The sequence below is a fragment of the Ranitomeya variabilis genome, chromosome 1, assembly GCF_051348905.1.
Source record: "Ranitomeya variabilis isolate aRanVar5 chromosome 1, aRanVar5.hap1, whole genome shotgun sequence".
Classification (NCBI taxonomy): domain Eukaryota; kingdom Metazoa; phylum Chordata; class Amphibia; order Anura; family Dendrobatidae; genus Ranitomeya; species Ranitomeya variabilis.
The window spans coordinates 561,225,417-561,234,937 of record NC_135232.1 but is presented as its reverse complement, the minus strand read 5'-3'; the positions used below and the strand labels follow the sequence as shown (position 1 = coordinate 561,234,937).

At 42.2% G+C, this 9,521-nt stretch overlaps 1 long non-coding RNA gene across 1 annotated transcript; it reads right to left on the bottom strand.

Annotated features, from left to right (window-relative positions):
* Positions 1-3,215: 3,215 nt before the first annotated feature.
* Positions 3,216-6,418, bottom strand: LOC143804605 (uncharacterized). The gene is made up of 3 exons (XR_013221066.1): positions 6,264-6,418; positions 6,043-6,193; positions 3,216-3,693 (listed from the first exon to the last, which is right to left on the bottom strand). It is a non-coding gene; the product is annotated as an uncharacterized LOC143804605 (long non-coding RNA).
* Positions 6,419-9,521: the final 3,103 nt, after the last annotated feature.

Genomic DNA, 9,521 nt, shown 5'->3' with positions numbered 1-9,521 from the left:
GGCTGAGTCAGAGGGGGTGAGCCAGGTTTCCGTGATGCCAAGGAAGGAGAGTTTGTTGGTGATGAAGAGGTCATGGATAAATGGCAGTTTGTTGCAGACGGAGTGTGCGTTCCATAGTGCTCCAGGTAAGGGGACCGGGGGGGTGGGGGCTGGATGAATGGGTATGAGGTTGTCATGGTTGGGAAAACGTGCGGAGGATCGAGGTAGGGGGTTAGAAATGAGCGTGGGGATGTGTTGAGGTGGGCCGGGATTTGGGGATACATCACCGGCAATGAGGAGTAGCAGACAGAGTGTTAGAAGGTGGGAGCAGGATAGGACATGATGTGGCCGTGTGTGTCTGGAGAAAAAGGATTGTATGTGGAGGAACAGTTCTGAGGATAAGGTGAGATGGCTCGGGAGGATGGAGGAAGAAATGACTAGTTCCTTACAAGGTGGAGGGATTGCAGGAGATTGTAAGAAGGAAAGTAGTATGGGGGTGACTGAGAAAAGAAACCGAAACATTGTAGTGGTTTGGTGTTCTGTTACCTTCCAGTCAATTCCAGTCCAATTCAGTCTAATTCAAATTCATAATTAAAAAGATGTAATTTAAAAGATAGAAGTTAAAAGATGAATTGCAGCAGACTGCGTCTGTTGCAGACGCCTGCATGTATATCCCCAGTTAAGGGCAATCAGGGGGAATGGTCCCTGAACCAGGGAATATTTGGAAAAATATGTGACAGCTGGGGCGTTCCAGAAATAGACTTGTTCGCCACAAAAGAAAATCGGAAGGTGAGGAAGTTCTATTCTCTGAACCCAAGAGAACACCTGGAGGGAGTGGATGCGTTTCTGTACCGATGGAACTTTCATCTAGCGTACGCATTTCCCCCGATACCATTAATCCCGACAGTCCTCAAGAAAATTCGGGAAGACAAGGCAGGAGTGATCCTCATAGCCCCTTTTTGGCCGAAAAGGGCATGGTTCACGTGGCTCAGATGCATGTCTATCTCGGACCCGCGGATCCTCCCGGATGCCTCGGATCTCCTACACCAGGGACCAGTTCAACATCCCCAAGTACACAGGCTACATCTCACCGCCTGGAACTTGAAAGTGGGCTTCTATTAGCAAAAGGATTCTCGAACTCTTTGGTGGCCACGTTGCTCGCTAGCAGAAAAAAGGTCACCTCAGAGAAATATCAAAAAATTTGGCAGAAATTTCTAGAATTCTCAGGGCGACAGTTGTCCGAGACAAGCCAAGTAGTTCCGGTAAAAGAAATTCTAGAATTTCTCCAAAAAGGGTTAGAGAGGGGGCTATCTACTAGCACCTTAAAGGTGCAAGTCTCCGCCCTGCGTGCGCTGTTTGATCAGAAACTTGCTGACCACCCTTGGGTCTATAGGTTCATCCGAGCCTCCTTTACATCCAGACCCTCAAAATTATTACCTAAGGTGGCTCCCTGGGATCTAAATTTAGTTTTAAATGCTCTAACTGTTTCCCCCTTTGAGCCTCTCGCTTCCATTTCAATAAAGTTCTTAACCCTAAAAACTGCCCTCCTGGTTGCCTTAACTTCAGCCCGACGTACCTGCGAGCTGCAAGCTATTTCGGTGAACCCCCCTTACACTACCTTCCAGGATGACAAAGTGATTATCAAAACCGACCAGGCCTTCCTACCAAAGGTCAACTCAAAATTTCATAGGGACCAGGAAATTATTTTGCCCTCATTTTGTCCTCAACCAAAATCCCAGGGAGAGCAAATCTTCCATTGTCTTGATGTCAGACGCTGCCTGCTTCAATACATAGAAGCCACAAAATCTTGGCGTCAGTCATCAGCCCTTTTTGTCGCCTTCCAGGGGACAAACGGGAAAAAAGGCCTCAAAGGCAACTATTGCACGGTGGTTGCGTACGGCTATTTCACTTTCATATTTCTCCTCTGGCCAAGTTCCCCCACAGGGTGTTACGGCCCACTCCACACGTGCTATTGCCACATCCTGGGCGGAAAGGGCAAACGCTTCGGTGGAACAGATTTGTAGAGCGGCAGTATGGTCTTCACTCTCTACCTTCTTCCGACATTATAGGCTAGACTTAGGTCTATCAAACTTGTCTTTCGGGAGAAAGGTATTATCTGCTGTTGTCCCACCCTAGGAGTCTTTCTATATCTTCCTCTCACGTAAGGTGCTGTCATGGTGAAGGGAAAAAATGATAATTACTTACGGGTAATTTGATTTTCCAGAACCATGACAGCACCGCATTAATTCCCGCCCTATCTTGGTGATGGTTGTGTGATTCACAAAAAAAAATAGTATATATAGAGAGAGAGAGAGATGGAACAGCACAAATCCTTTACTTATCTTCGGGTGCAGAGCCCCCAGGCAACCTGTCCACTGGTTGCTGACAGTCCATATATTTCACAAAAAAAGGCAGCACTCCATTTTCTTTGAGATAATGTGCAGGAATTTATTGAACCCACATCTCCGTGCGACGTTTCGGCTCTGAATGAGCCTTTCTCAAGCAGTGAGTATTGCTTCATACAGCGTATATATAGAGACACATCTCCATCATCCCCCAATCACAGCCAATTAATTAACATCATGTGTTTTATACATTATTACAATTTACAAAAAAAGTGCTTTAGTGCTTTCAATGTGCAAATACTTATTAAATAAACCATTACATTTAGCCAATATCTGTCATCCATTTGCGTTTATCTCTGGAGGGACACAGCGCTTATGGAGGATCCAGCATGTTACTGGCGTTCTGAATCACCTACTGCGCATGTCCCAGTGTTTCTGCTTACATCATAACCACATGATGGATTAGGGGCCAATCAAATATCGGTAAACCATATCCAAAATCCAACGCATGCGCAATAGCGCTTGTGATCGCCATTTTACTTGTAGCATTATTAAGGCACTTGTAAAGCACCATCATGATTGTGGCATCTAAGATCCGGCGCATGCGCAGTAGCGCCTATAATCGCCATTTTAGTCGTGGCATCCTATGAAAGTATTTTCAAAAACGCCATTATAGTTGTGGCACCCATCATCAGGCGCAGGCGTAATAGCGTACATAATCGCCATATCAGCAGTGGCATCTTAGCTGGGCTTATTTTCTATGAAAAGCCAATCACTTGTGGCATATTCCATACTAATGCCCCTCATGACATATAGTACGTGGTCTGACTTGTTACACCACATTTAGGTTCACTGGGCAGAAGGCCCCTTACTCGCCCTATGGACACATATTGCTGTGCCTAATCCTGCCTTGACATACCAGATGAGGCCTTTATCCAGACCCTCATCCAGCAGTCAAACAGTGTCTCGAGGGTGCACCCAACCTTTCCAGGCAAGGTGCCTCCACTTATAACCCCTGCCTAGCAGTAGCACATTAGTCCCGGCTGATGTGAACATATATGGCTTATATTAAAAAGTCAACCAAGAAAAACAGCACATGGCCCTTTCTAGCCATCGTACGAAAAATTTCCAAGCCACTAGCAAAAATCATGAGCAATACTAAAAGGATGTTTTTAAATGATTTATTAATTGGCCTCCAATCCTATTCATGTGAAAAAATTATTTTCAAAATCCATTATAATTCAATAAACCAATCAAATATACAATAATTTTCATTGAAAAAAATCCTTTTATAGAAAAAATCTTTTTTCATTCCAACATTGTAAGTCACTCCAGAGGCAATCTTCAAAATGGCGGACAGTAAAAGCACCTGTACAAAAATACAGACTAAAATTAGGAACATATCTACAAAAGACAAGTATTCCCAAATATAAAATAAATATTACCAAGTCATCAACTACACAATTTCAGTACAGGAACAATATAATTATAAAACTGTATGTAATTTAAAGTCCACATTGAGGCCCTTAGGCCTAAGAGTATTCAGTTTATAAATCCACATCAATTCTCTTTTTCTGAGGACCACCTCCCTATCCCCACCCCTCCTATCCAAAGGTACCCGATCAATTATCTTAAATTTCAGATCTTTTTCCGAATGATTATATTCAACAAAGTGTTTAGGGACAGGAAGGTCTGTCCTTTTCTTCCTAATCGAATGCCGATGTTGATTCATTCTCACCTTAAACTCACACGTTGATTCACCAATGTACCACAGATTGCACGGACACATCAAAAGGTAAACCACGTAATCTGAACCGCATGTCAGGAAGTGTTTGATTTCATATACCTTCCCCGTTACTGGATGTTTCAATGTTGCACCCTTTAGCATATAGGTGCAATTCACACAATTTAAGCATGGAAAACATTCATTTCTGCTGGAGCCTGTTAAACACAGTTGTCTACTTTTCCTTTTCGGGCCAACATCAGACTTAACCATGTAATCCTTGATGTTCTTATTTCTTCTATATGAATACAGTGGCGGTAACCGAAGCTTCACTATACCGGGCAAACATTTTCCCAACATCCCCCAATGTCTACTAATGACATTAGCCACATCTTTACTCTCCTCCCCATACATGGTAACAAATGGGACACGTCTGTTTTATTTTGCATTTACCTTTTACCTCTCTCTGTATAAGTTCCATCCTATTCTCCTGTAGCACTTTATTATTTGTTGTTTCCAATAAACTCCTAGGGTACCCTCTATCTAGGAACTTTCTCACTAATGAGTCCACCACTGTACCCACTTCTTCATCTTTCTTGACTATACGTCTAACTCTAATTGACTTAGTGGAATGGACTTCACCATAGACCGTGGATGTTAGCTATCGTATAATAACAGATTGTTTCTGTCCGTATTTTTTACAAATAGTGTGGTACTGAGCTGCCCCTCCTTTAAACTAACGAGCACATCCAAAACTGGATGTCCGTTTTTGACATCACCAGTGTGAATTTGATTGTGTCATCAATAGTATTCAAAAATTGATAAAAATCTTCCAACCCACTCTGAGAGCCTGTCCAAAGGAGGAAGATATCATCTATTTATCTCCACTACGTCAAAACATATCGGAAGTGGTGGGATACATAGACGAGATCCTCATCCAGGACTTCCATGACCAAATTTGCATATGCAGGGGCCATATTGGCCTCCATAGCTGTTTCACGCTTTTGCGTATAAAACCCGTCACCGAACAAAAAATAATTCCTTTTTAGAATGATCTCTAACATTTTCAGAAGGAAGGTTTTCCCTTCAAATGTGCACTTCATTAGATCCAATTTCTTCCCTACTGCTCTTAAACCCTGTTCATGATCTATAGATGTGTACAATGACACTACATCGAAGGATGCAAGTATAACATCCCCCTCCAATTGTAGTGCCTCTAATTTTCTTAAAAAATCGGTTGTATCTCTAATGAAAGATTTACATTCCCTGACCATAGGGTTGAATATCCTGTCTAAGAAGATACCCATCTTATTGAATACTGACCCCACCCCCGAAACTATAGGTCGCCCCGGGGGATTGACCAGGGTCTTATGAATCTTTGGGATTATATATAGCACCGGAGTGCGTGGGTTTTCTTCAAATAGGAATTCATAAAGACCCTGGTCAATCACAAGGGCATCCAATGCTTTTTAAACAAGCTTTAATTTCTCTGTTGATAGCAAATTTCGGATCACCATCCATTTTACAGTACACATTCTCATCACTAAGCTGTCTCATTATCTCATTAATGTACATTACCTTGTCCATGACGACGACTGCTCCCCCTTTATCTGCAGGTTTCACTACAATTTCGTCGTCATGGACAAGTTCCTGCAGTGCTTCAAACTCTTCCTTAAGGATATTTGGATGTGCATACCCTATATCTATATTGTTTCTCAATTACTCAATGTCAAGTCTTACCGCTTCAAAGGCCTCAATCACAGCTGAATTTGTTGGTGGTATAAATTTACTATTTTTTTTTAATTGTACCCCATTCAGATCAAATTCACTTATTTTCACTTTTTTGTTAGTATCCTTATCATTAAACCACTCTCTTAATTTAATCTGTCTGAAAAAACCTTCAATGTCCAATTGCAGCTCAAACCAATTTATATGTGTACATGGACTGAAATTCAGTCCTTTACTTAACACCGAGATTTGCATGTCCGTTAGTACCTTATTGGAGATGTTTAATATAGGTTCTGTTCCCTCTTCCTGAGGTTCAGGATCTTTTGGGGTTGAGTTTTCGTTTTTTCTAATTTCTTTTTGCCTCCGATGCTGGCGCTTGCCTCCCCGCCTTTTTCTTCCTCTGGGACTTTTGCTGAATCTATAAGGAACACAATCATTATACACATAGTCATTTTTACTTATATTAATTTCTCTTATTCCCAAAGGACCTCTTTTCTTCCACGGCATTTTTGAATTATCCATTTGCCAAGAATATATATGGCCAGTCTCAGTCTCCAATGTCCCTGCTCCATTTTTTTCTTTTTGTTTCCTCTAGTTCTCCACGGAATTTAGACATATCCTTATCAACCTTTTCTTTAAACGCAGTCCAATCTTCCTTGTTAGGCTATGTTCACATTTGCGTTGTGCGCCGCAGCGTCGGCGCCGCAGCGCACAACGCAAACAAAAACGCGGCAAAACGCACGCTAAAACGCTGCGTTTTGCGCCGCATGCGTCCTTTTTGGCCGAAAGTTGGACGCAAAAAAAATGCAACTTGATGCGTTTCTTGCGTCCAACGCTTGCGGCCATGCGGCGCAAAACGCAGCACAACGCATGTCCATGCGCCCCCATGTTAAATATAGGGGCGCATGACGCATGCGGCGATGCTGCGGCGCCCGACGCTGCGGCGCTGACCGCAAATGTGAACGTAGCCTTAAACACTTCCTGCATCTTTTTGTCCATTTCCTCAGTATTGTGTTGCATTTTTTTAACTTCATCTTGCAAAAATTCAACATTCAATAGCATTATATTCATAGCATATTTGTTCGATGATATTGTAATTCTACTGCAAAATGCCACATTACCAAAAAATAAATTAGGGCGTATATTTGATCTCAAGCCTCTAGGTATTTTGCGCTCCCTTAAATAATGTCCCAGTGTGGTCAGGTGTAACTGAGCTTATTAAACGCTTCATATCATTCGTACACTTATGTTTCATTTCTGTAATGTGAGGGTATTTTCAAGAAAGCTGCATCCCCCTCTATTTTATTTAGTATACGTTCCCCATCCTCCACCGTGTAGTTAAAGACCCCTGGGTCCATGGTATATTCATCCATGTTCCCAAAAAATGGCTTAAGGATGTTAGAAAGAATCAAAAGAATAGAAAATATATATGTGCAAAAATTTCCAGACATCAACATAGTAATAAAAAGATGGAACAGCAAAAATCCTTTACTTATCTTCGGGTGCAGAGCCCCCAGACAACCTGTCCACTGGTTGCTGACAGTCCATATATTTCACAAAAAAAGGCAGCACTCCATTTTCTTTGAGATAATGTGCAGGAATTTATTGAACCCACATCTCCGTGCGACGTTTCGGCTCTGAATGAGCCTCTTTCAAGCAGTGAGTATTGCTTCATACAGCGTATATATAGAGACACATCTCCATCATCCCCCAATCACAGCCAATTAATTAACATCATGTGTTTTATACATTATTACAATTTACAAAAAAAGTGCTTTAGTGCTTTCAATGTGCAAATACTTATTAAATGAACCATTACATTTAGCCAATATCTGTCATCCATTTGCGTTTACCTCTGGAGGGACACAGCGCTTATGGAGGATCCAGCATGTTACTGGCGTTCTGAATGCCAGTAACATGCTGGATCCTCCATACCGATATTTGATTGGCCCCTAATCCATCATGTGGTTATGATGTAAGCAGAAACACTGGGACATGCGCAGTAGGTGATTCAGAACTCACTGCTTGAAAAAGGCTCATTCAGAGCCGAAACGTCGCACGGAGATGTGGGTTCAATAAATTCCTGCACATTATCTCAAAGAAAATGGAGTGCTGCCTTTTTTTGTGAAATATATGGACTATCACCAACCAGTGGACAGATTGTCTGGGGGCTCTGCACCCGAAGATAAGTAAAGGATTTGTGCTTTCCATCTTTTTATTACTATGTTGATGTCTGGAAATTTTTGCACATATATATTTTCTATTCTTTTGATTCTTTCTAACATCCTTAAGCCATTTTTTGGGAACATGGATGAATATACCATGGACCCAGGGGTCTTTAACTACACGGTGGAGGATGGGGAACGTATACTAAATAATATAGAGGGGGATGCAGCTTTCTTGAAAATACCCTCACATACGGAAATGAAACATAAGTATACGAATGATATGCAGCGTTTAATAAGCTCAGTTACACCTGACCACGCTGGGACATTATTTAAGGGAGCGCAAAATACCTAGAGGCTTGAGATCAAATATACGCCCTAATTTATTTTTTGGTAATGTGGCATTTTGCAGTAGAATTACAATGATATCGAACAAATATGCTATGAATATAATGCTATTGAATGTTGAATTTTTGCAAGATGAAGTTAAAAAAATGCAACACAATACTGAGGAAATGGACAAAAAGATGCAGGAAGTGTTTAACAAGGAAGATTGGACTGCGTTTAAAGAAAAGGTTGATAAGGATATGTCTAAATTCCGTGGAGAACTAGAGGAAACAAAAAGAAAAAAATGGAGCAGGGACATTGGAGACTGAGACTGGCCATATACACTCACCGGCCACTTTATTAGGTACACCTGTCCAACTTCTTGTTAACACTTAATTTCTAATCAGCCAATCACATGGCGGCAACTCAGTGCATTTAGGCATGTAGACATGGTCAAGACAACCTCCTGCAGTTCAAACCGAGCATCAGTATGGGGAAGAAAGGTGATTTGAGTGCCTTTGAACGTGGCATGGTTGTTGGTGCCAGAAGGGCTGGTCTGAGTATTTCAGAAACTGCTGATCTACTGGGATTTTCACGCACAACCATCTCTAGGGTTTACAGAGAATGGTCCGAAAAAGAAAAAAAATCCAGTGAGCGGCAGTTCTGTGGGCGGAAATGCCTTGTTGATGCCAGAGGTCAGAGGAGAATGAGCAGACTGGTTCGAGCTGATAGAAAGGCAACAGTGACTCAAATCGCCACCCGTTACAACCAAGGTAGGCCTAAGAGCATCTCTGAACGCACAGTGCGTCGAACTTTGAGGCAGATGGGCTACAGCAGCAGAAGACCACACCGGGTACCACTCCTTTCAGCTAAGAACAGGAAACTGAGGCTACAATTTGTCCAAGCTCATCGAAATTGGATAGTAGAAGATTGGAAAAACATTGCTTGGTCTGATGAGTCTCGATTTCTGCTGCGACATTCGGATGGTAGGGTCAGAATTTGGCGTAAACAACATGAAAGCATGGATCCATCCTGCCTTGTATGGAGCATCTTTGGGATGTGCAGCCGACAAATCTGCGGCAACTGTGTGATGCCATCATGTCAATATGGACCAAAATCTCTGAGGAATGCTTCCAGCACCTTGTTGAATCTATGCCACGAAGAATTGAGGCAGTTCTGAAGGCAAAAGGGGGTCCAACCCGTTACTAGCATGGTGTACCTAATAAAGTGGCCGGTGAGTGTATATTCTTGGCA